The sequence below is a fragment of the Orcinus orca genome, chromosome X (assembly GCF_937001465.1).
Source record: "Orcinus orca chromosome X, mOrcOrc1.1, whole genome shotgun sequence".
In the NCBI taxonomy this organism is placed as follows: domain Eukaryota; kingdom Metazoa; phylum Chordata; class Mammalia; order Artiodactyla; family Delphinidae; genus Orcinus; species Orcinus orca.
In genome coordinates, this window is record NC_064580.1 from 92,287,587 (window position 1) to 92,312,552 (window position 24,966).

Consider the following 24,966-nt stretch of genomic DNA (forward strand, 5'->3'; position numbering starts at 1 on the left):
AAGAGGCTGTCCTTTCTCCACTGTACATTCCTGCCAACTTTATCAAAGATAAGGTGTCCATATGTGCATGGGTTTATCTCTGGGCTTTCTATCCTGTTCCATTGATCTATCTTTCTGTTTTTGTGCCAGTACCATATCGTCTTGATAACTGTAGCTTTGTAGTATAGTCTGAAGTCAGGGTGCCTGATTCCTCCAGTTCCTTTTTTCGTTCTCAAGATTGCTTTGGCTATTCGGGGTCTTTTGTGTTTCCATACAAATTGCAAAATTTTTTGTTCTAGTTCTGTGAAAAATGCCAGTGGTAGTTTGATAGGGATTGCATTGAATCTATAGATTGCTTTGGGTAGTAGAGTCATTTTCACAATGTTGATTCTTCCAATCCAAGAACATGGTATATCTCTCCATCTATTTGTATCATCTTTAATTTCTTTCATCAGTGTCTTATAATTTTCTGCATACAGGTCTTTTGTCTCCTTAGGTAGGTTTATTCCTAGATATTTTATTCTTTTTGTTGCAATGGTAAATGGGAGTGTTTTCTTGATTTCACTTTCAGATTTTTCATCATTAGTATATAGGAATGCCAGAGATTTCTGTGCATTAATTTTGTATCCTGCCACTTTACCAAATTCATTGATTAGCTCTAGTAGTTTTCTGGTAGCATCTTTAGGGTTCTCTATGTATATGATCATGTCATCTGCAAACAGTGACAGCTTTACTTCTTCTTTTCCAATTTGGATTCCTTTTATTTCCTTTTCTTCTCTGATTGCTGTGGCTAAAACTTCCAAAACAATGTTGAATAATAGTGGTGAGAGTGGGCAACCTTGTCTTGTTCCTGATCTTAGTGGAAATGCTTTCAGTTTTTCACCATTGAGGATGATGTTTGCTGTGGGCTTGTCATATATGGCCTTTATTATGTTGAGGAAAGTTCCCTCTATGCCTACTTTCTGCAGGGTTTTTATAATAAATGGGTGTTGAATTTTGTCAAAAGCTTTCTCTGCATCTATTGAGATGATCATGTGGTTTTTCTTCTTCAATTTGTTAATATGATTTATCACATTGATAGATTTGCGTATATTGAAGAATCCTTGCATTCGTGGAATAAACCCCACTTGATCATGGTGTATTATCCTTTTAATGTGCTGTTGGATTCTGTTTGCTAGTATTTTGTTGAGGATTTTTGCATCTATGTTCATCAGTGATATTGGCCTGTAGTTTTCTTTCTTTGTGACATCCTTGTCTGGTTTTGGTATCAAGGTGTTGGTGGCCTCGTAGAAGGAGTTTGGGAGTGTTCCTCCCTCTGCTATATTTTGGAAGAGTTTGAGAAGGATAGGTGTTAGCTCTTCTCTAAATGTTTGATAGAATTCGCCTGTGAAGCCATCTGGTTCTGGGATTTTCTTTGTTGGAAGATTTTTAATCACAGTTTCAATTTCAGTGCTTGTGATTGGTCTGTTCATATTTTCTATTTCTTCCTGATTCAGTCTTGGCACGTTGTGCATTTCTAAGAATTTGTCCATTTCTTCCAGATTGTCCATTTTATTGGCATAGAGTTGCTTGTAGTAATCTCTCATGATCTCTTTTATTTCTGCAGTGTCAGTTGTTACCTCTCCTTTTTCATTTCTAATTCTATTGATTTGAGTCTTCTCCCTTTTTTTCTTGATGAGTCTGGCTAGTGGTTTATCTATTTTGTTTATCTTCTCAAAGAACCAGCTTTTAGTTTTATTGATCTTTGCTATTGTTTCCTTCATTTCTTTTTCATTTATTTCTGATCTGATTTTTATGATTTCTTTCCTTCTGCTAGCTTTGGGGTTTTTTTTGTTCTTCTTTCTCTAATTGCTTGAGGTGCAAGGTTAGGTTGTTTATTCTAGATGTTTCCTGCTTCTTAAGGTGGGCTTGTATTGCTATAAACTTCCCCCTTAGAACTGCTTTTGCTGCATCCCACAAGTTTTGGGTCGTCGTGTCTCCATTGTCATTTGTTTCTAGGTATTTTTTGATTTCCTCTTTGATTTCTTCAGTGATCACTTCATTATTAAGTGGTGTATTGTTTAGCCTCCATGTGTTTGTATTTTTTACAGATCTTTTCCTGTAATTGATATCTAGTCTCATGGCATTGTGGTCAGAAAAGATACTTGATACAATTTCAATTTTCTTAAATTTACCAAGGCTTGATTTGTGACCCAAGATATGATCTATCCTGGAGAATGTTCCATGAGCACTTGAGGAAAATGTGTATTCTGTTGTTTTTGGATGGAGTGTTCTATAAATATCAATTAAGTCCATCTTGTTTAATGTATCATTTAAAGCTTGTGTTTCCTTATTTATTTTCATTTTGGATGATCTGTCCATAGGTGAAAGTGGAGTGTTTAAGTCCCCTACTATGAATGTGTTACTGTCGATTTCTCCTTTGATGGCTGTTAGTATTTGCCTTATGTATTGAGGTGCTCCTATGTTGGGTGCATAAATATTTACAATTGTTATATCTTCTTCTTGGATCGATCCCTTGATCATTATGTAGTGTCCTTCTTTGTCTCTTCTAATACTCTATATTTTAAAGTCTATTTTGTCTGATATGAGAATTGCTCCTCCAGCTTTCTTTTGATTTCCATTTGCATGGAATATCTTTTTCCATCCCCTTACTTTCAGTCTGTATGTGTCTCTAGGTCTGAAGTGGGTCTCTTGTAGACGGCATATATATGTGTCTTGTTTTTGTATCCATTCAGCTAATCTGTGTCTTTTGGTGGGAGCATTTAGTCCATTTACATTTAAGGTAATTATCGATATGTATGTTCCTATTCCCATTTTCTAAATTGTTTTGGGTTCGTTATTATAGGTCTTTTCCTTCTCTTGTGTTTCTTGCCTAGAGAAGATCCTTTAGCATTTGTTGTAAAGCTGGTTTGGTGGTGCTGAACTCTCTCAGCTTTTGCTTGTCTGTAAAGGTTTTAATTTCTCCATCAAATCTGAATGAGATCCTTGCTGGGTAGAGTAGTCTTGGCTGCATGTTTTTCTCCTTCATCACTTTCAGTATGTCCTGCCACTCCCTTCTGGCTTGTAGGGTTTCTGCTGAGAGATCAGCTGTTAACCTTATGGGGATTCCCTTATGTGTTATTTGTTGTTTATCCCTTGCTGCTTTTAATATGCTTTCTTTGTATTTAATTTTTGACAGTTTGATTAATATGTGTCTTGGCATATTTCTCCTTGTATTTATCCTGTATGGGACTCTCTGTGCTTCCTGGACTTGATTAACTATTTCCTTTCCCATATTAGGGAAGTTTTCAACTATAATCTCTTCAAATATCTTCTCAGTCCCTTTCTTTTTCTCTTCCTCTTCTGGAACCCCTATAATTCGAATGTTGGTGCGTTTAATGTTGTCCCAGAGGTCTCTGAGACTGTCCTCAGTTCTTTTCATTCTTTTTTCTTTATTCTGCTCTGCAGTAGTTATTTCCACTATTTTATCTTCCAGTTCACTTATCCGTTCTTCTGCCTCAGTTATTCTGCTATTGATCCCATCTAGAGTACTTTTAATTTCATTTATTGTGTTGTTCATTGTTGCTTGTTTCATCTTTAGTTCTTCTAGGTCCTTGTTAACTGATTCTTGCATTTTGTCCATTCTATTGTCCATTCTATCTCCAAGATTTCGGATCATCCTTACTATCATTATTCTGAATTCTTTTTCAGGTAAGCTGCCTATTTCCTCTTCATTTGTTAGGTCTGGTGCATTTTTATCTTGCTCCTTTATCTGCTGTTTTTCTGTCTTCTCATTTTGCTTATCTTACTGCATTTGGGGTCTCCTTTTTGCAGGCTGCAGGTTCATAGTTCCTGCTGTTTTTGATGTCTGTCCCCAGTGGCTAAGGTTGGTTCAGTGGGTTGTGTAGGTTTCCTGGTGGAGGGGACTAGTGCCTGTGTTGTGGTGGATGAGGCTGGATCTTGTCTCTCTAGTGGGCAGGTTCACGTCTGGTGGTGTGTTTGGGGTGTCTGTGGCCTTATTATTATTTTAGGCAGCCTCTCTGCTAATGGGTGGGGTTGTGTTCCTGTCTTGCTAGTTGTTTGGCATAGGTTGTCCAGCACTGTGGCTTGCTGGTCGTTGAGTGAAGCTGGGTGCTGGTGTTAAGATGGAGGTCTCTGGGAGATTTTCGCCATTTGATATTATGTGGAGCTGGGAGGTCTCCTGTTGACCAGTGTCCTGAAGTTGGCTCTCCTACCTCAGAGGCAGAGCCCTGACTCCTGGCTGGAGCACCAAGAGCTTTTCATCCACACGGCTCAGAATAAAAGGGAGAAAAAGTAGAGGGAATTAGTAGAAGTATGAGGAAAGAAAGAAGGAAAGGAGGGAAGGAAGGAAGGAAGAAAGAAAGAAAGAAGCAAAGAAGGAAAGAAGGAAAGAAAGGAGGGAGGGAGGGAGGGAGGAAGGAAGGAAGGAGGGAAAGAAGGAAAAAAGACAGAAAGAAAGAAGATACAGTAAATATAAAATAAAGTATAATAAAATTATTGAATTAAAAAATTCTTATTTAGAAAAAAAAAAAAGGGACGGATAGAACCTTAGGACAAATGTTGGAAGCAAAGCTATACAGACAAAATCTTACACAGAAGCATACACATACTCCCTCACTAAAAGAGGTAAAGGGGGAAAAATCATAAATCTTGCTGTCAGAGACCACCTCCTCAATTTGGGATGATTCGTTGTCTAAAGGAGGGAAGGAAGGAAGGAAGGAAAGAAAGAAAGAAAGAAAGAAAGAAAGAAAGAAAGAAAGAAAGAAAGAAAGAAGGTAAAGTATAATAACGTTATTAAAATTAAAATTGATTATTAAGAAAAAAAATTTTTTAAAAAAACCATGGACGGATAGAACCCTAGGACAAATGGTGGAAGCAAGACTATACAGACAAGATCTCACACAGAAGTATACACATATACATTCACAAAGAGAGGAAAAGGGAAAAAAATCATAGATCTTGCTCCTAAAGGCCACTTCCTTAATTTGGGATGATTGGTTGTCTATTCAGGTATTCCACAGATGCAGGGTATATCAAGTTGATTGTGGAGCTTTAATCCGCTGCTTCTGAGGCTGCTGGGAGAGATTTCCCTTTCTCTTCTTTGTTCTCACAGCTTCCAGGGGCTCAGCTTTGGATTTGGCCCTGCCACTGCGTGTAGGTCGCTGGAGGGCGTCTGTTTTTTGCTCAGACAGGGCGGGGTTAAAAGAGCCGCTGATTCGGGGGCTCTGGCGCACTCAGGCCGGCGGGGCGGGAGGGGCACGGCGGGCGGGGCGGGCCTGCGGCGGCAAAGGCCGGCGTGACTTTGCACCAGCCTGAGGCCCGCTGTGCGTTCTCCCGGGGAAGTTGTTCCTGGATCCCGGGAACCTGGCAGTGGCGGGCTGCACAGGCTCCGCGGAAGAGGGGTGTGGAGAGTGACCTGTGCTCGCACACAGGCCCCTCGGTGGCGGCAGCAGCAGCCTTATCGTCTCCCGCCCGTCTCTGGGGTCCGTGCTTTCAGCCGCAGCTCGCGCCCGTCTCTGGGGTTCGCGCTTTTAGCCGCGGCTCGCGCCCGTCTCTGGAGCTCCTTTAAGCAGCGTTCTTAAACCCCTCTCCTCACGCACCAGGAAACAAAGAGGGAAGAAAAAGTCTCTTGCCTCTTCGGCAGGTGCAGACTTTTCCCCGGACTCCCTCCCAGCTAGCCGTGGTGCACTAACCCCTTCAGGCTATGTTAAAGCCGCCAACCCCAGTCCTCTCCCTGCGCTCCGGCCTCAGCTCACAGCCCCGCCCGCCCCGGCGGGTGAGCAGACAAGCCTCTCGGGCTGGTGAGTGCCGGTCGGCACCGATCCTCTGTGAGGGAATCTCCCCGCTTTGCCCTCCGCACCCGTTGCTGTGCACTCCTCCGCGGCTCCAAAGCTCCCCCCTCCGCCCCCTGCAGTCTCCGCCCGCGAAGGGGCTTCCTAGTGTGTGGAAACTTTTCCTCCTTCACAGCTCCCTCCCACTGGTGCAGGTGCCGTCCCTATTCTTTTGTCTCTGTTTTTTCTTTTTTTTCTTTTGCCCTACCCAGGTACGTGGGGAGTTTCTTGCCTTTTGGGAGGTCTGAGGTCTTCTGCCAGCGTTCAGTAGGTGTTCTGTAGGAGTTGTTCCACGTGTAGATGTATTTCTGGTGTATCTGTGGGGAGGAAGGTGATCTCCGCGTCTTACTCTTCCGCCATCTTCAAGGTCCCCCTCATTGTAATTTTGGTTTGCATTTTCCTAAGACAAATGGTGTTGAGCATTTTTTCATGGGCTTATTGACCATTTCTGTATCTTCTTTGGAGAAATGTCTATTCAAATATTTTGTTCCTTAAAATTACATCACTTATCTTTTTATTATTGAGTTGTAAAGGTGCTTTATGTAACCTAGAGACAATTATTTAACAGATGTATGATTTACACATATGTTCTCCCAGTCTGCGTCTTGTCTTTTCATTTTATTAATGGTTTCTTTTGAAGTGCAATTAATTGTTTTTTGATAAAGTTCAATGTATCAAAATTTTCTTTTATGGACTGTGATTTCTTTTCTAGAAAGCTCTTTTTCCCTAAAGATGTTTTTCCCAAGTCAGGATCACAAAGTTCTCTTTTATGTTTTTGTCTAGAAAATTAATAGATTTACTTCTATGCTTACACTTATGATCCATTTTGAGTGACTTTTAGTGCTTGTTGTGGCACCCTAGTCAAAATGTAATTGACGATAAATGTAAGGCTTCATTTCTGGACTCTCATTTCTATTCCATTGAAACTATATATTCATTATTGTGCTAATACCACACTGGTGGTTTATAATAAGTTTTAAATCAGGAAGTGTGAATAATCCATAACTATTCTTTTTCAAGATTGTTTTAACTATACTGGGTCTATTGTATTACCCCATAAAATTTAGGATCAGCATGTCCATTTCTATAAAAAGGTAACTGGTGACTATTGTTAATAATACTATCTGTCTTGTAAATTTGAAATTTGCTGAGAGTGTATCTTAAGTATTCTCACTAAAGAGAATAAAAGGAAATATATGAGGTGTTAGATTACCACTCGATTGTGGTAAATATTTCACAATATATATGTACATCAAATCATCACATTGTACACTTTAAATATATAGAATTTTATTTGTCAATTATACCTCAGTAAATCTGGGGGAAGGAGAGAAAAAAGAGCTAGCTGGAATATTAATAGTGTTTACATCGAATTTATAGATTAATTTGGGGATACTTTTCATTTATTTTTTGTCAGTCTTAAAACCCATGAACATAGAATGTATTTCCATTTACTTATATTTTCTTTAATTTCCCTCAACAATGTTCTGTAGTTTATTCAGTATATAAAAATTGCACTACATTTGATGTATTTATCCCTGAGTATTTTATTCTTTTTGATAATATTGTCAATTAAATTATTTTAAAAATTTTATTTTTAGATTATTCATTGGAATTTAGATACAAAATTTCTTTCTGTATATTAATCTTGCATCTTGCAATTTGCTACATTTGTTTTTGTACATTTTTAATAGATCCCAGGTCTCTTATAGATGTTTTATATCCAGATTAAAGACAGTTTAAGTTTTCCATTTCTAACTTAGACACTTTAGATTCTTTTCTTTTCTTTTTTCTCTTTTTAATTTTTCTTTTTTGTTTGTTTCTCCTCATTGATCTAGCCAAAACCTCTTGTAAAGTGTCAAACAGACATGACTAAAGCAAACAACTGCCTCATTCTTTTTTCTAACATCTTTATTGGTATATAATTGCTTTACAATGGTGTGTTAGTTTCTACTTTATAACAAAGTGAATCAGTTACACATATACATATGTTCCCATATCTCTTAAATCTTGAGACTCCCTCCTACCCACCTTCCGTATGCCACCCTTCTAGGTGGTCACAAACAACCTAGCTGATCTCCCTGTGCTATGCGACTGCTTCCCACTAGCTATCTATTTTACATTTGGTAGTGTATATATGTCCATGCCACTCTCTCACTTTGTCACAGCTTACTCTTCCCCTCGCCATAACCTCAAGTCCATTCTCTACGTCTGTGTCTTTATTCCTGTCCTGCCCCTTGGTTCTTCAGAACAATTTTTTTCTTTTTTTAAGGATCCATATATATGTGCTAGCATATGATATTTGTTTTTCTCTTTCTGACTTACTTCACTCTGTATGACAGACTGTAGGTAAATCCACCTCACTACAAATAATTCAATTTCATTTCTTTTTATGGCGAACTAATATTCCAATGTATATAAGTGCCACATCTTCTTTATCTATTCATCTGTCCTATTCATAGGTTGCTTCCAAGTCCTACTATTGTAAATAGAGCTGCAACGAATATTGTGATACATGACTCTTTTTGAGTTATACTTTTCTCAGGGTATATGCCCAGTAGGGGGATCGCTGGGTCATATGGTAAATCTCTTTTTAGTTTTTGAAGGAACCTCCATAGTGGCTGTATTAATTTACATTCCCACCAACAGTGCAAGAGAGTTCCCTTTTCTCCACACCCTCTCCAGCATTTATTGTTTGTGGATTTGCTGATGATGCCCATTCTGACCAGTGTGAGCTGATATCACATTGTAGTTTTGATTTGCATTCCTCTAATGATTAATGATGTTGAGCATCCTTTCATGTGTTTGTTGGCAATCTGAATATTTTCTTTGGAGAAATGTCTATTTAGGTCTTCTGCCCATTTTGGTATTTCATTGCTTTTTGATATTGAGCTGCATGAGCTGCTTGTATATTTTGGAGATTAATCCTTTGTTAGTTGCTTCATTTGCAAGTAGTTGCTCCCATTCTGAGGGTTGTCTTTTTGTCTTGTTTATGGTTTCCTTTGCTGTGGAAAGCCTTTAAGTTTCATTAGGTCCCATTTGCTTACTTTTGTTTTTATTTCCATTTCTGTAGGATGTGGGTCAAAAAGGATCTTGCTGTGATTTATGTCATAGAGTGTTCTGCCTATGTTTTCCTCTAAGAGTTTTATAGCATCTGGCCTTCCATTTAGGGCTTTAATTCACTTTGAGTTTCTTTTGTGTATGGTGTTAGGGAGTGTTCTGATTTCATTCTTTTATATGTAGCTGTCCAGTTTTCACAGCACAACTTATTGAAGAGGCTGTCTTTTCTCCATTGTATACTCTTGCCTCATTTGTCAAAAATAAGGTCACCATATGTGCGTGGGTTTATCTCTGGGCTTTCTATCCTGTTCCATGGATCTATATTTCTGTTTTTGTGCCAGTACCATACTCTCTTGATGACTGTAGTTTTGTAGTATGGTCTGAAGTCAGGGAGCCTGATTCCTCAAGCTCCATTTTTCTTTCTCAAGGTTGCTCTGGCTATTCATGGTCTTTTTTGTTTCCATACAAATTGTGAAATTTTTTGTTCTAGTTCTGAGAAAAATGCCATTGGTAGATTGATAGGGATTGCATTGAAACTGTAGATTGCTTTGGGTTGTTTAGTCATTTTAACAATGTTGATTCTTCCAATTCCAATGAAAGAACATGGTATATCTCTCCATCTGTTTGTATCATCTTTAATTTCTGTCATCAGTGTCTTATAGTTTTCTGCATACAGGTCTTTTGTCTCCTTAGGTAGGTTTATTCCTAGGTATTTTATTCTTTTTCTTGCAGTGGTATATGGGAGTGTTTCCTTAATTTCGGCTTCAGATTTGGCATCATTAGTGTATATGAATGCAAGTGATTTCTGTACATAAATTCTGTATCCTGCTACATTACGAAATTCATTGATTAGAGCTAGTAGTTTTCTGCTAGCATCTTTAGGATTCTCTATGTATAGTATCATGTCATCTGCAAACAGTGACAGCTTTACGTCATTTCTGATTTGGATTATTTTATTTATTTTTCTTCTCTGATGGCTGTGACTAAAACTTCCAAAACTATGTTGAATAATAGTGGTGAGAGTGGCAACCTTGTCTTGTACTTCATCTTAGAGGAAATGATTTCAGTTTTTCACCATTGAGAATGATGTTGGCTGTGGGTTTGTCATATATGGCCTATATTATGTTGAGGTAGGTTTCTCTATGCCTACTTTCTGGAGGGTTTTTTTTATCATAAATAGGTGTTGAAATTTGTCAAAAGATTTTTCTGCATCTATTGAGATGATCATATGGTTTTTATCCTTCACTTTGTTAATATGGCATGTCACATTGATTGATTTGCTTATATTGAATAATCCTTGCATTCCTTGGATACACCCAACTTGCTCATGGTGTATGATCGTTTCGGTGTGCTGTTGGATTCTGTTTGCTAGTATTTTGTTGAGGATTTTTGTATCTATGTTCATCAGGGATACTGGCCTGTAGTTTTCTTTCTATTTTTTCTTAGATTCCATATACATGTGTTAGCATATGGTGTTTGTTTTTCTCTTTCTGACTTACTTCACTCTGTATGACAAACCCTAGGTCCATCCACCTCAATACAAATAACTCAATTTCTTACCTTTTATGGCTGAGTAATATTCCATTGTATATATGTGCCACATCTTCTTTATCCATTCATCACTTGAAGGACACTTAGGTTGCTTCCATGTCCTGGCTATTGTAAATAGAGCTGAAATGAACATTGTGGTACATGACTTTTTTTGAATTATGGTTTTCTCAGGGTATATGCCCAGTAGTGGGATTGCTGGGTCATATGGTACTTCTATTTTTTTTAAACATTTTTATTGGACTATAATTGCTTTATAAGGGTCTGTTAGTGTCTGCTTTATAACAAAGTAAATCAGTTATACATATACATATGATCTGATATCTCTTCCCTCTTGCATCTACCTCCTTCCCACCCTCCCTATCCCACCCCTCCTGATGGTCACAACGCACCGAGCTGATCTCCTTGTGCTATGCAGCTGCTTCCCACTAGCTATCTATTTTACATTTGGTAGTGCATATATGTCCACACCACTCTCTCACTTTGTCACAGATTACACTTCCCCCCTCCCCATATCCACAAGTCCATTCCCTAGTAGGTCTGTATCTTTATTCCCGTCTTATCCCTAGGTTCTTCATGACCGTTTTTATTCTGTTTTTTTCCCTTAGATTCCATATATATGTGTCAGCATATGGTATTGGTTTTTCTCTTTCTGACTTACTTCACTCTGTATGACAGACGCTAGGTCCATCCACCTCACTACAAATAAGTCAATTTTGTTTCTTTTTATGTTGGAGTAATATTCCATTGTATATATGTGCCACATCTTCTTTATCCATTCATCTGATGATGGACACTTAGGTTGCTTCCATGTCCTGGATCTTGTAAATAGAGCTGCAATGAACATATTAGTATATGACTCTTTTTGAATTTCGGTTTTCTCAGGGTATATGCCCAGTAGCGGGATTGCTGGGTCATATGGTAGTTCTATTTGTAGTTTTTAAAGGAACCTCCATACTGTTCTCCATAGTGGCTGTATCAATTTACATTCCCACCAACAGTGCAAGAGAGTTCCCTTTTCTCTACACCCTCTCCAGCATTTATTGCTTGTAGATTTGCTGATGATGCCCATTCTGACCGGTGTGAGCTGATACCACATTGTTGTTTTGATTTGCATTCCTCTAATGATTAATGATGTAGAGAATCCTTTCATGTGTTTGTAGGCAATCTGAATATTTTCTTTGGAGAAATGTCTATTTGGGTCTTCTGCCGATTTTGGTATTTCATTGTTTGTTTTTTGATATTGAGCTGCATGAACTGCTTGCATATTTTGGAGATTAATCCTTTGTCAGTTGCTTCATTTGCAAGTAGTTTCTCCCATTCTGAGGGTTGTCTTTTTGTCTTGTTTATGGTTTGCTTTGCTGTGAAAAGCCTTTAAGTTTCATTAGGTCCCATTTGTTACTTTTGTTTTTATTTCCATTTCTCTAGGAGGTGGGTCAAAAGGATCTTGCTGTGACTAATGTCATAGAGTGTTCTGCCTATGTTTTCCTCTAAGAGTTTGATAGTGTCTGGCCTTATATTTAGGTCTTTAATCGATTTTCAGTTTATTTTTGTGTATAATGTTAGGGAGTGTTCTAATTTCATACTTTTACATGTCCCTGTCCAGTTTTCCTACCACCACTTATTGAAGAGGCTGTCTTTTCTCCACTGTATATTCTTGCCTCCTTTATCAAAGATAAATTGACCATATGTGCGTGGGTTTATCTCTGGGCTTTCTATCCTGGTCCATTGATCTATATTTCTGTTTTTTGTCAGTACCATACTCTGTTGCTTACTGTAGCTTTCTAGTATACTCTGAAGTCAGGGAACCTGATTCCTCCAGCTCTGTTTTTCTTTCTCAAGATTGCTTTGGGTATTCGGGGTCTTTTGTGTTTCCATACAAATTGTGAATTTTTTTGTTCTAGTTCTGTGAAAAATGCCAGTGATAGTTTTATAGGGATTGCAATGAATCTGTAGATTGCTTTGGGTAGTAGAGTCATTTTCACAATGTTGATTCTTCCAATCCAAGAACATGGTATGTCTCTCCATCTGTTTGTATCATCTTTAATTTCTTTCATCAGTGTCTTATAATTTTCTGCATACAGGTTTTTTTGTCTCCTTAAGTAGGTTTATTCCTAGATATTTTATTCTTTTTGTTGCAATGGTAAATGGGAGTGTTTTCTTAATTTCACTTTCAGATTTTTCATCATTAGTATATAGGAATGCTAGAGACTTCTGTGCATTAATTTTGTATCCTGATACTTTACCAAATTCATTGATTAGCTCTAGTATTTTTCTGGTAGCATCTTTAGGATTCTCTATGTATAATATCGTGTCATCTGCAAACAGTGACAGCTTTATTTCTTCTTTTCTGATTTGGATTCCTTTTTATTCTCTGATTGTTGTGGCTAAAACTTCCAAAACTATATTGAATGAAGTGGTGAGAATGGGCAACCTTGCCTTGTTCTGATCTTACTGGAAATGATTTCACATTTTCACCATTGAGGACTATTTTGACTGTGGGTTTGTCATATATGGCCTTTATTATGTTGAGGAAAGTTCCTGTATGCTGACTTTCTGCAGGGTTTTTATCATAAATGGATGTGGAATTTTTTGAAAGCTTTCTCTGCATTGATTGACATGATCATATCATTATTCTCCTTCAATTTTTTAATATGGTGTATCACATTGATTTATTTGCATATATTGAAGAATCCTTGCATTCCTTGGATAAACCCCACTTGATCATGTTGTATGATCGTTTTAATGTGCTTTGGATTCTGTTTGTTAGTATTTTGTTGAGGATTTTTTCATCTATGTTCATCAGTGATATTGGCCTGTAGTTTCCTTTCTTTGTGACATCTTTGGTTTTGGTATCAGGGTGATGTTGGCCTTGTAGAATGTGTTTGAGTGTGTTCCTCCCTCTGCTATATTTTGGAAGAGTTTGAGAAGGATTGGTGTTAGCTCTTCCCAAAATGTTCGATAGAATTCACCTGTTAAGCCATCTGGTCCTGGGATTTTGTTTGTCGGAAGATTTTTTTTTTTTTTTTTTTTTTTTTGTGGTATGTGGGTCTCTCACTGTTGTGGCCTCTCCCATTGCGGAGCACAGGCTCTGGACGTGCAGGCTCAGTGGCCATTGCTCACGGGTCTAGCCACTCTGCAGCGTGTGGTATCTTCCCGGACTAGGGCACGAACCCATTTCTCCTGCATTGGAGGGTGGAGTCTCAACCAGTGCGCCACCAGGGAAGCCCTGATGAAAGATTTTTAATCACAGTTTCAGTTTCAGTGCTTGTGATTGGTCTGTTCATATTTTCTATTTCTTCCTGGTTCAGTCTTGGCAGGTTGTGCATTTCTAAGAATTTGTCCATTTCTTCCGGGTTGTCCATTTTACTGGCATAGAGTTGCTTGTAGTAATCTCTCATGATCCTTTGTATTTCTTCAGTGTCAGTAGTTACTTCTCCTTTTTCATTTCTAATTCTATTGATTTGAGTCTTCTCCCTTTTTTTCCTTGATGAGTCTGGCTAATGGTTTACCAATTTTGCTTATCTTCTCAAAGACCAAGCTTTTAGTTTTATTAATCTTTGCTATCGTTTCCTTCATTTATTTTCCATTTATTTCTGATCTGATCGCTATGATTTCTTTCCTTCTGCTAAGTGGGGTTTTCTTGTTCTTCTTTCTCTAATTGCTTTAGGTGCAAAGTTAGGTTGTTTATTTAAGATGTTTCTTGTTTTTAGGGTAGGATTGTATTGCTGTAAACTTCCCTCTTAGAACTGATTTTCCTGCATCCCATATGTTTTGGGTCATTTTGTTTTCATTGCCATTTGTTTCTAGGTATTTTTTTATTTCCTCTGATTTCTTCAATGATCTCTTGGTTATTAAGTTCTGTATTGTTTAGCCTCCATGTGCTTGTATTTTTTACAGACTTTTCCCTGTAATTGATATCTAGTCTCAAAGCGTTGTGGTCAGAAAGGATACTTGATACGATTTCAAATTTCTTAAATTTACCAAGGCTTGATTTGTGACCCAAGATATGATCTATCCTGGAGAATGTTCCATGAGCACTTGAGAAAAATGTGTATTCTGTTGTTTTTTGATGGAATGTCCTATAAATATGAATTAAGTCCATCTTGCTTAATGTATCATTTAAAGCTTGTGTTTCCTTATTTATTTTCATTTAGGATGATCTGTCCGTTGGTGAAAGTGGGGTGTTAAAGTCCACTACTATGATTGTGTTACTGTCAATTTCCCCTTTTATGGCTGTTAGCATTTGCATTATTTATTGAGTTGCTCCTATGTTGGGTACATAAATATTTACAATTGTTGTATCTTCTTCTTGGATTGATCCCTTGATCATTATTTAGTGTCCTTCTTTGTCTCTTGCAATGGTCTTTATTTTAGTTTATTTTGTCTGATATGAGAATTGCTCCTCCAGCTTTCTTTTGATTTCCATTTGCATAGAATATCTTTTTCCATCCCCTCACTTTTAGTCTTTATGTGTCCTTAGGTCTGAAGTGGGTCTCTTGTAGACAGCATATATACAGGTCTTGCTTTTGTATCCATTCAGCCAGTCTGTGGCTTTTGGTGGGAGCATTTAATCCATTTACACTTACGGTAGTTATCGATATGTATGTTCCTATTACCATTTTCTTAATTGTTTGGGGTTTGTTATTCTAGGTCTTTTCCTTCTCTTGTGTTTCCTGCCTAGAGATGTTCCTTTAGCATTTGTTGTAAAGCTGGTTTGGTGGTGCTGTTTCTGTTAACTTTTGCTTGTAGAGGTTTCAATTTCTCCGACAAATCTGAATGAGATCCTTTCTGTGTAGAGTAATCTTGGTTGTAGGTTTTTCCCTTTCATCACTTTGAATATGTCCTGCCACTCCCTTCTGGCTTGCAGAATTTCTGCTGAAAGATCAGCTGTTAACCTTATGGGGCTTCCCTTGTATGTTATTTGTTGTTTTTCCCTTGCTGATTTTAATATTTTTTCTTTGTATTTAATTTTTGATAGTTTGATTAATATGTGTCTTGGCATGTTTCTCCTTGGAATTATCCTGTAATTGTCTCTGTGGGCTTCCTGGATTTGGTTGACTATTTTCTTTCCCATATTTGGGAAGTTTTCAACTATAATCTCTTCAATTATTTTCTCAGTCCCTTTCTATTTCACTTTTTCTTCTGAGATCCCTACAATTCGAATGTTGGTACATTTAATGTTGTCCCAGAGGTCTCTGAGACTGTCCTCAATTCTTTTCATTCTTTTTTCTTTAATCTGCTCTGCAGTTGCTATTTCCAGTATTTTACCTTCCAGGTCACTTCTCTGTTCATCTGCCTCATTATTCTGCTATTGATTCCTTCTAGGGAATTTTTAATGTCATTTATCATGTTGTTCATCATAGTTTTTTTGCTCTTTAGTTCCTCTAGGTCCTTGTTAAACATTTCTTATATTTTCTCCATTCTATTTGCAAGACTTTTGATTATCTTTACTATCATTACTCTGAATTATTTTTCAGGTAGACTGCCTTTTTCCTTTTCATTTGTTTGGTCTGGTGGGTTTTTACCTTGGTCCTTCATCTGCTGTGCGTTTCTCTGTCTTTTCATTTTGCTTACCTTACTGTGTTTGGGTTCTCGTTTTCACAGGCTGCAGGTTCGTTGTTCCCCTTGTTTTTGGTGTCTGCCCCCACTGCTAAGGTTTGTTTAGTGGGTTCTTTAGGCTTCCTGCTGGAGTGGACTCATGTGTGTGTTCTGGTGGATGAGGCTAGATCTTGTTTTTCTGGTGGGTAGGACCACATACGGTGTTGTGTTTTCGGGTGTCTGTGACCTTACTATGATTTTAGGCAGCCTCTCTGCTAATGGATGAGGTTGTGTTCCTGTCTTGCTGTTTGTTTGGCATAGGTTATCTAGCACTGTAGCTTGCTGGTCATTGAGTGGACTGGCTCTTAGCATTGAGATGGAGATCTCTGAGATAGCTTTCGCTGTTTGGCATTACATGGAGTTGGGAGGTCTCTAGTGGACCAATGTCCTCAACTCGGCTCTCCCACCTCAGAGCTTCAGGCTTAATACCTGGCCAGAGCACCAAGACCCTGTCAGCCACCCAGCTAAGAAGAAAAGGGAAAAAAAGGAAGATAGAATGAAAGAAAGAGATAAAGAGAGAGAGAGACAGACAGAGAGAAAGAAAGAAAGGAAGAAAGAAAGAGTTATTAAAATAAAAAATATTAAAAATTTAAAAATTAAAGATTAGAAAAAGAAAGAAAGGAGAGAGGAACCAAACCAAAAACAAATCCACCAATGATAACAAGCACTAAAAACTACAGTAAAATAAAAGAAAATGGACAGACAGAACTGTAGGACAAGTGGTAAAACAAAGCTATACAAACTCACACAAAGAAATCTACACATAGGCACTCACAAAAAGAGAAAAAGGAAATTAATAGATATCTATATATAAAATATAAAAGGAAGAGAGCAACCAAATCAATAAACATATCTACCAATGATAATAAACTCTAAATACTAAACTAAGATAAACATCAAACCAGAAACAAATTATTTGCAGAAAGCAAACCCCAAGTCTATAGTTGCTCGCAAAGTGCACTGCCTCAATTTTGGGATGATTCATTGTCTGTTCAGGTATTCCAGAGATGCAGCATACATCAAGTTGATTGTGGAGATTTAATCTGCTGATCCTGAGGCTGCTGGGAGAGATTTCCCTTTCTCTTCTTTGTTTGCTCAGCTCCTGGGGTTCAGCTTTGGATTTGGCCCTGCCTCTGTGTGTAGGTCGCCTGAGGAAATCTGTTCTTGGCTCAGAAAGGAAGGGGTTAAAGGAGCAGCTGATTAGGGGGCTTCCGCTCACTCCGGCCCGGGGGGAGGGAAGGGTACGGAATGCAGGGCGAGCCTGCGCTGGCAGAGTCTAGTGTGATGTTGCCCCAGCCTGAGGCGCACCATGCGTTCTCCCGGTGAAGTTGTCCCTGGATCACGGGACCCTGGCGGTGGCGGGCTGCACAGGCTCCCGGGAGGGGAGGTGTGGAGAGTGACCTGTGCTTGCACACAGGCTTCTTGGTGGCTGCAGCAGCAGCCTTAGCGTTTCATGCCCATCCCTGGTGTTCACACAGATATCTGCGGCTCGTGCCAGTCTCTGGATCTCGTTTAGTGCTCTGAGTCCCCTCTCCTTGCACACCCTGAAACAATGGTCTCTTGTCTCTTAGGCAGTTCCACACTTTTTCCCAGACTCCTTCCCAGCTAGCTGTGGGGCACTAGCCCCCTTCAGGCTGTGTTCACACAGCCAACCCCAATCCTCTCCCTGGGATCTGACCTCCGAAGCCTGAGCCTCAGCTCCCAGCCCCCGCCCGCCCCGGCAGGTGAGGAGACAAACTTCTTGGGCTGGTGAGTGCTGGTCGGCACCGATCCTCTGTGCGGGAATCTCTCTGCTTTGCTCTCCGCACCCCTATTGCTGTTCTCTCCTCTGTGGCTCCAAAGATTCCACGCCCCCACCACCCCCCATCTCTGCCAGTTAAGGGGCTTTCTAGTGTGTGGAAACTTTTCCTCCTTCACAGCTCCCTCCCCAAGTTGCAGGTCCTGTCCCTATTCTTTTGTGTCTGTTTTTTCTTTTTTCTTTTGCCCTACCCAGGTACGTGGGGAGTTTCTTGCCTTTGGGGAAGTCTGATGTCTTCTGTCAGTATTCAGTAGGTGTTCTATAGCAGCTGTCCCACATGTAGATGTATTTCTGATGTATGTGTGGGGAGGAAGGTGATCTCCACGTCTTACTCCTCCGCCATCTTGAAGGTCTGTAGCATAGTATTTTAAATTCAATCATTTTTTCATTCAACAATTAATTTCTTGAGAACCTAATATGTGCCATATTTTAATCCAATATTTGAAGTCACATAATTCACACATCCACAAGGAACTTAATATTTAATTAGGAAAACATTCTTGCAAATAAACAAAACAATACAGTAAGATAAATGGAGAGAGGGAGAAGGGAAAATAAGAAAATAGTACTAGGGGTTCTTTCTGCTTAAAGGAAACCTATGGTGAGTTTTTGTAAAGCTAATAATACTCACTGTCTACTAATATATGTACAGACATGTACAGAATTGGGTAGGCACAATGGGAAGGAGGAATCCACATGAATTTTGTTGCATCTGGGATGATGCCCTGAAAACTGTGAGCTTGGATGTGACCTGTGAAGGAAGAGAGACTTGAGTTATGGCAAAAAAAAAAAGAGGAAAAACATTCCCCATGAGTAACTAAATTCATCTTAATCAGCGGTCTAGTTATCTCTAGATAAAAACTACATTTCTATAGATCCATGATATTTTCGAATGATTTTGAATCTAATACCCAATATAATGAGTAAAATTATATTCTCTCCACTTCTATTTTCTGAAATATATTATAGTTGATTCTTGTCAATGAAGTTAAGCATATGGTCCTAAAATGGCTCTAAATGATTTTATATGTTTTCTGTTTTATTATTATCCATCTGATACTTTGAATAAGGCAGCATACGGCAGTTAATTTTCTCCTCCAGTCTCTTGTGCACAAGATTAAAACATTTCAAAGCAGTGCATATTTCAGCTGTCATTATGGATGAATTATAACTCCTGCAGTCTGTACATGGAGATATAGAACAGGCCACGAGACAGATTTCAGCATAAATGTTATTTTGCTTCCTAAGAAGGATTTAGAGAATGTATTTAAAATTATGTGAGCTTTAAGTACAAATCAAATGCTGAAATGCTTCTTTAATTATAACATGTATGGTAAATCCAAACAAATGTATGAATAGCCTCTATGGTGCATTTTTATCAAAAAGGGACTTTTCAGTTGTTTTGAATGACATTTAAGTATTTAAAAAAACATTCAGTACAATTATAGATTCTTAAGATTGAAAGGGTCATTTAAGGTCATCTAGTAAACACGTCTACCTGTTATTGGAACATCTTCTACAGTAGCCCCTGATTCTGCTATTACTGTCCAACCAACCTCTCCAAAATCTAGTGACCAGCATATATATTTTTTTTGCTCATGATACTGTAAGTCACCAATTTGGGCCAAGCTTAGCTATACAAGTCTTTTCCTGGTTTTACCTGGTGCACTTATGTGACTGTAGTCATATGGTCACTTTATCATCTAGCAGTGGTCTAATATGGCCTCGCTCATATGTCCAGTGGTTACTACTGGCTGTCAACTGCATCTCTCTCCAGTTGTTCTCTCATTCTCAAGTTTAGTTCAGACTCCAAATGGTGGCAACTGTGTTTCCAGAGAGGACAAGTTTCAATGTGCTCACACTTTCCAAGTCACTACTTCTGACACTTTGTTAATGTCCCATTGCTAAAGCACGTCACATGAACAAGCCTAGCTTCAGGGGTGAATAAATAGACTATTCCTTCTTACAAGGAGGAGGAAAGTCACAGTTCTTGCAAGCACAATGTAACAAATTTGTAGCTATTAAGTGGTCTATGGATTCTGTTATTGTAGCTATATATCTTTTGCTTGATCATCTCCAATGGAAAGAAGTTAGTACATTCCAAAATAGCTTCTTTCATTATAGTTCAGTTCTGACTCCCTATAGCTTCCATTCATTGGTTGTAGTTTTTATCTATGTACACAGTTATACAGCCGGACAGCAGATAATCACCTAATATGCTAAGTACTAAATAGCATAGAAAAATATAGTGAATAGATCAAATGTGATCCTTTCTGTCATGAAAGTAATATATACTGTGAGGAGACAAACAGTAAACAAGTAAAGGGACAATTGTATTCTGAAAATAGTATATATGCCTTGAAGTAGTCAGGGGAACCATAAAAGCATGTAACAGGAGAATCTAAACTAGTCTGAGGGAGAGGGGGTCAAGAAAAGCTTACTTGAAGGAGTGACATAAAGTGTAGACAGGTGAAGAGCAGGGAAAGAATGTTTCAGGCAGAGTATATATGCAAATACAAAGGCTATGAGGTGGAAAGAACTTTACTTGTTCCAAGCCAATACAGTGGGGTAAAATGGAAAGTGTACTCAAAATGGAATGTACTCTTGAAGAAGTAGGCAGTGGACTAGTTGTGTAGAGCCTTGAGAAGTTTTGTCATTTTATTTCTTGGAGCCATAGAGAACAATCAGATCCCTCTTTTATATGATAGCAGTTTAAGATAGTAGTTAAGAGTATAGGCTCTAGCATCAGATTTTCTAGATAAGAACCCACACTCTGCCATTTACTGTGTGATCTTGAACCTGTAAAATGGAGATTACAATAGCTACCTCATGAGTTGTTATGTGAATAAGTAGAATAACTTAAGTAAAGTGCTTAACACAATCTCTAACACATAGTAAATTGTGACTAAATGATAGTTATTAGTATGATTCCTTTTTTGGTCCCTTAACAATATTGGGCCATGATCCTCCAAATATATTCTTAACATGTGAGTTTTAACTGGACTTCCTGTTTTAACTATCCAAAAGGATTTTTGGATAGGAAAATCATTAAAAAATCTAATCTGAGTCCTTCATTTATGATATAAAATAAACTCAGTGACTTGGATTTGGCTCTTTCTGGGTATGAAGAACATGCAGTTAGTACACTATCTTACAAACCCTGACATAAAGTAACTTCTTACTTATTTCCTGACATGTATAGGTGCATGTTTGTGTATATATGTGTGTGTCTATCTCTAATTGGTCATATTTATCAAGTTAATAACAATGACTGGAATGTCTTTCTCTGTAATATAGTGGTTATACTTTTCTCTTGACAGCAGTAATTTTTTTAAATGACCCCAGTCTATTATGATATATGTTATTATTCTTTAAAAAATCAGTTTTTAGGGCTAAAAGAAACCTTAAACATCTAATCTAACTCTTTTTCACCTCACTCCCTTTTTGTGGTGGACAGAGATATGTGCTGCCCAGACTGCCCTTAAAGGAAGGGCTTGTTGGTCCATCTGTGGGAGTGCTCCCACTTGCTTTAGGGTTTATCTCAGCAACAGAGAGCAAATTTTCATATGGGCTTACCCTTCCTATCCAATGATGAATTACAGTGGGAGTAGAGAGGCTCAGCCTTCCAAGCCCAATGTGAGACATGCTGGGGAGCCATATGTACTCCAGACTTCCCTGTGGGGTTGGCCAGCATGGCAGTTTTTCTTGATCTGTATGATCCGGCTTCCTCCTCTTCTCTTCAACAGGTGTTGATCCCTAATAAACACCCAGCATGCCCTAATAAATTCCATTTCAGTATCTCTTTCCAGAGAACACAACCTGTAACATCTCTTAATTTCTGTAGCTCACATCTATTTGTGGATCTGGACCCAGAATCCAGATCTATTCTAGAATCCTAGTCTTAATTCCAAATCTAGGCTCTAGATATTCTGGCCACCTTCTTTATTAAATCTTTCTTCATAGGCTCCATTTTCCATTTCTTTAATTCTTTTTTGTTGCTTTTCTGTATGCTCAGAAAAAATGTGATCTCCTCCTGGGTTCCAAAGTCTATGAGATTTGATTGGATTTATCCTAAGATATATTTCTATATCAGGAATGATTTCTGGGTCTGAGAGTGGCACTGCTATACAGACCAAAGGCTTTTACATAGCAATTCAGTTCCAGAAGATAGGATCTGAGAACTCTGAAATTGTCATTGATAAAGAGAGAGAGGCAGGGGAATAGGCAGTAGTAAGAATGTTGAGCAGATAATTCACGGGGGCCACCTCCCTGTGTGTCCTCTACCTTAATTAGCTCAACCATTATAAATTCCCTCATGTCTCATGTTCTGTATTGTCACCTGGGTCTCCCTCAGTATAATCTTTTCTCAGTGCCACTTACTGAAAATGCTGACTTAAAAAGAGCTCTATAAATTTCTTTAAACATCCCCTGACTCAATAAAAAGGAATGGAATTGAACACTAAGGCTATATTCCATTGTCTATTTCCCAAAAGTGTTCAGATAAACTATGAAATAAATCTTTCTGTCCCATTCAGGTCATTTCACTAGTTTTAGTATTATTTACAGCCTTATCCATACAATCCCTGTTCCTTACCATGAAGTCATCAGCGTACTCCCTTTCTTTTTGTTGCAAGCTCACAGGGTCTTTCAAACAGAAAATAGCTGATGCCTCATACACTGATAATGGAAAAAATACTCCCCTGGTTGCTTGTAGACTATTTCTGAAAATGGGATGTGGTTCAGGTATGCAAAGAAGAGAATTTTTTAATGCAGGGTGTGTTCTCAGGACATACTAAGAGCGTTAAAGATTCTGAGAAGTAGTGTTTACCAAAGGACGAAAAGTTTGGGAGTTTATTCCATAAACAGTGGTTATCTCTGCAGAGTGGGATTACAGATAATTTTTACTTGGATTAGCTGTATTCTATACATTAAAGTTATATCACTTTTGTAATGAATTTTATGAAGAAGAACAAAGTAGGTTTTACATTCTAGAAAATCTTCGTGCTACACTTTCATACACACATACACAAACACACATATATATGTGACTGGTATTATTATGTCTTATTATTATACACACAGACATATATATATACACACACACACATACACACACGTACATATAACTAGCATTATTCATCATCCTTTGTACTTACAGAGACTGAAGTGAAGCAAGGTGAAATGAAGTGGCATGCTATCTAGATTCTTGTAGTGAGTGGTGGTAGAATGAGACTACAATTTTCTTCTTCTAACACTTAGCCTAATTTTCTTTCCACAAACCTACTCCAGTTTTAAAGAGAAGTGGAGAAGTTGCCTTAAAGAGCATCTTCCTCAAAATTTCAGGATCCCATTATGTCTCTGAACATGCTTATCATTAGCAGTATTCTAACAGCATCACTTATGCAAATGGAATGAAAGAGAATCAATGCACTTGCCAAAAAAATCACTCAGAATCAATGCATTTTCCAAAGAAAAGAATTATAGATGCCCTTTTGCTTTATGATGAAGATAAAAGAGGCCTTTAAGAACCTCATATGTCCCATTTTTGATAAGAGCAATTTTATTATATTCATGAATTTATTTCTCTTTCATCTCTGGACATTTCTGTGAAACAACAACTCCTCACCTCCAACTGCCTTCATGTCCCTCAAAACAGCAGACCTGCAGAAAAGCAGGCCTCAATAGCTTAAAAAATTTATCCTTTTTTTTTCACTTAAAAAATGTTGCTAAGGCATATAAGGCAGAATGTTTAGTGAATGTTAAATAAGCAAGAATTTAGCCCCATGAAGTATATGTAACTTCTAGGCTGCAAATAAAAACGTCCACATTGCAGCAAGGAAGTGATAAAAGTTATGACTTCTTCCTAACTACCTAGCTCATACTCCCTTAATATGCAGTGAAAAATGTCATCTCTCCTGAGCTAAAGGGTGGGTAAATTGTAAATGAGAAGAATTCGCTTTAGAGACAAGATTTTTGATTCCCTGTATTTACCTCTCCCATAACATTTATCACTCTGAATGGCAAAAATCAGTTAAGTGTGTTATCCCTCACTGTACCATAATAAACAAAGTATAGTAAGTAAATTCTAGTTTTTCTTTAGTTCTGTTGCTTAACAAAGTGCCTAGCTCATAATAGGGACTCAATAAATATTTGTTAAGTGGTATTCTTAAGCCTGTGACAAGGATTTCTTGGTAAAAAATACCACTTCCATTTTCCCCAAGATTATGCCTTGTGGCAGAGATAGTCTAATTACTCACTGAATTTGTTTCCCTTTCTTCCTTGGCACATAGTTAGAATATACTCACAGCCTTCCTTAACTTAGATGTGGCCATTTCAGTGGATTTCTGGAGATGATGCAACTTACTTCCAGGCCTGGCACATTACTTCCCATGCAATTCTGTCCTCTTTCTCAATTCCCCCATCTGTTGACTAGGTGTTGGATCCAAAAGTAACTTTGGAACCCATGTGTTGAAGGTGGCAGAGCCTGGGTCTCTGAATAAGTGAGAAATTTTTATTATGATGAGCAATTGAGATTTCTTGGTTTAACTGCTGCTGCAGCTAATGTTACTTTAACTAATACATGTCTAGAATACTTAATTTCAGTATGTTATTGTACTTGTTCAATGTCTGCAAAATTTTCAATTAGGGCTCACACCAGTTTTTGGAATACTATTGAATTTAAACTTTGTTCTGTTAAGTTTAAATTGGGTGAAGTATTCTTTGTACTCAAATTGGTTTTATTTTCATATGTAGCATATGAAAATATGTATCACAGTGCTTTGATATCTGCCATATTGTTTTCTGAAAAATTCAAAGGCAGAAAAATACCCTTCACTCTTAAGAAGCAGTTTTAACCAGAATTTCCTAGTAGACATTCCTGGATGTCTATGGCAGAGCTCAGTGAATAGGTGACCTTTAGCTATTGTATGGAAAAGATCTGTCACTCAATCTGAGCTTCCTTAGAGAAGAAATAAACCATAGTGGGATGGTTGGGATAAAAAAGAGATAATCATAGGAAAACATGGCCTAGAGAATTATGAGTGACTGTGTATTTTAGGAGCTTTTCTGTGAGCAGTTGGCAGGGACCTTGAAGCAGAGAACCATCTGTATCAGGCCACAGAAACTACCTAAAGCGGGGCACACTGGAAT

General features: G+C 38.1%; 1 protein-coding gene across 1 annotated transcript in view; it reads left to right on the forward strand.

Moving 5' to 3' along the window:
- IL1RAPL2 (interleukin 1 receptor accessory protein like 2) overlaps positions 1-24,966 on the forward strand; it is a 546,035-nt gene that overhangs the window by 342,113 nt on the left and 178,956 nt on the right. The gene's annotated exons all lie outside the window — the stretch shown is intronic.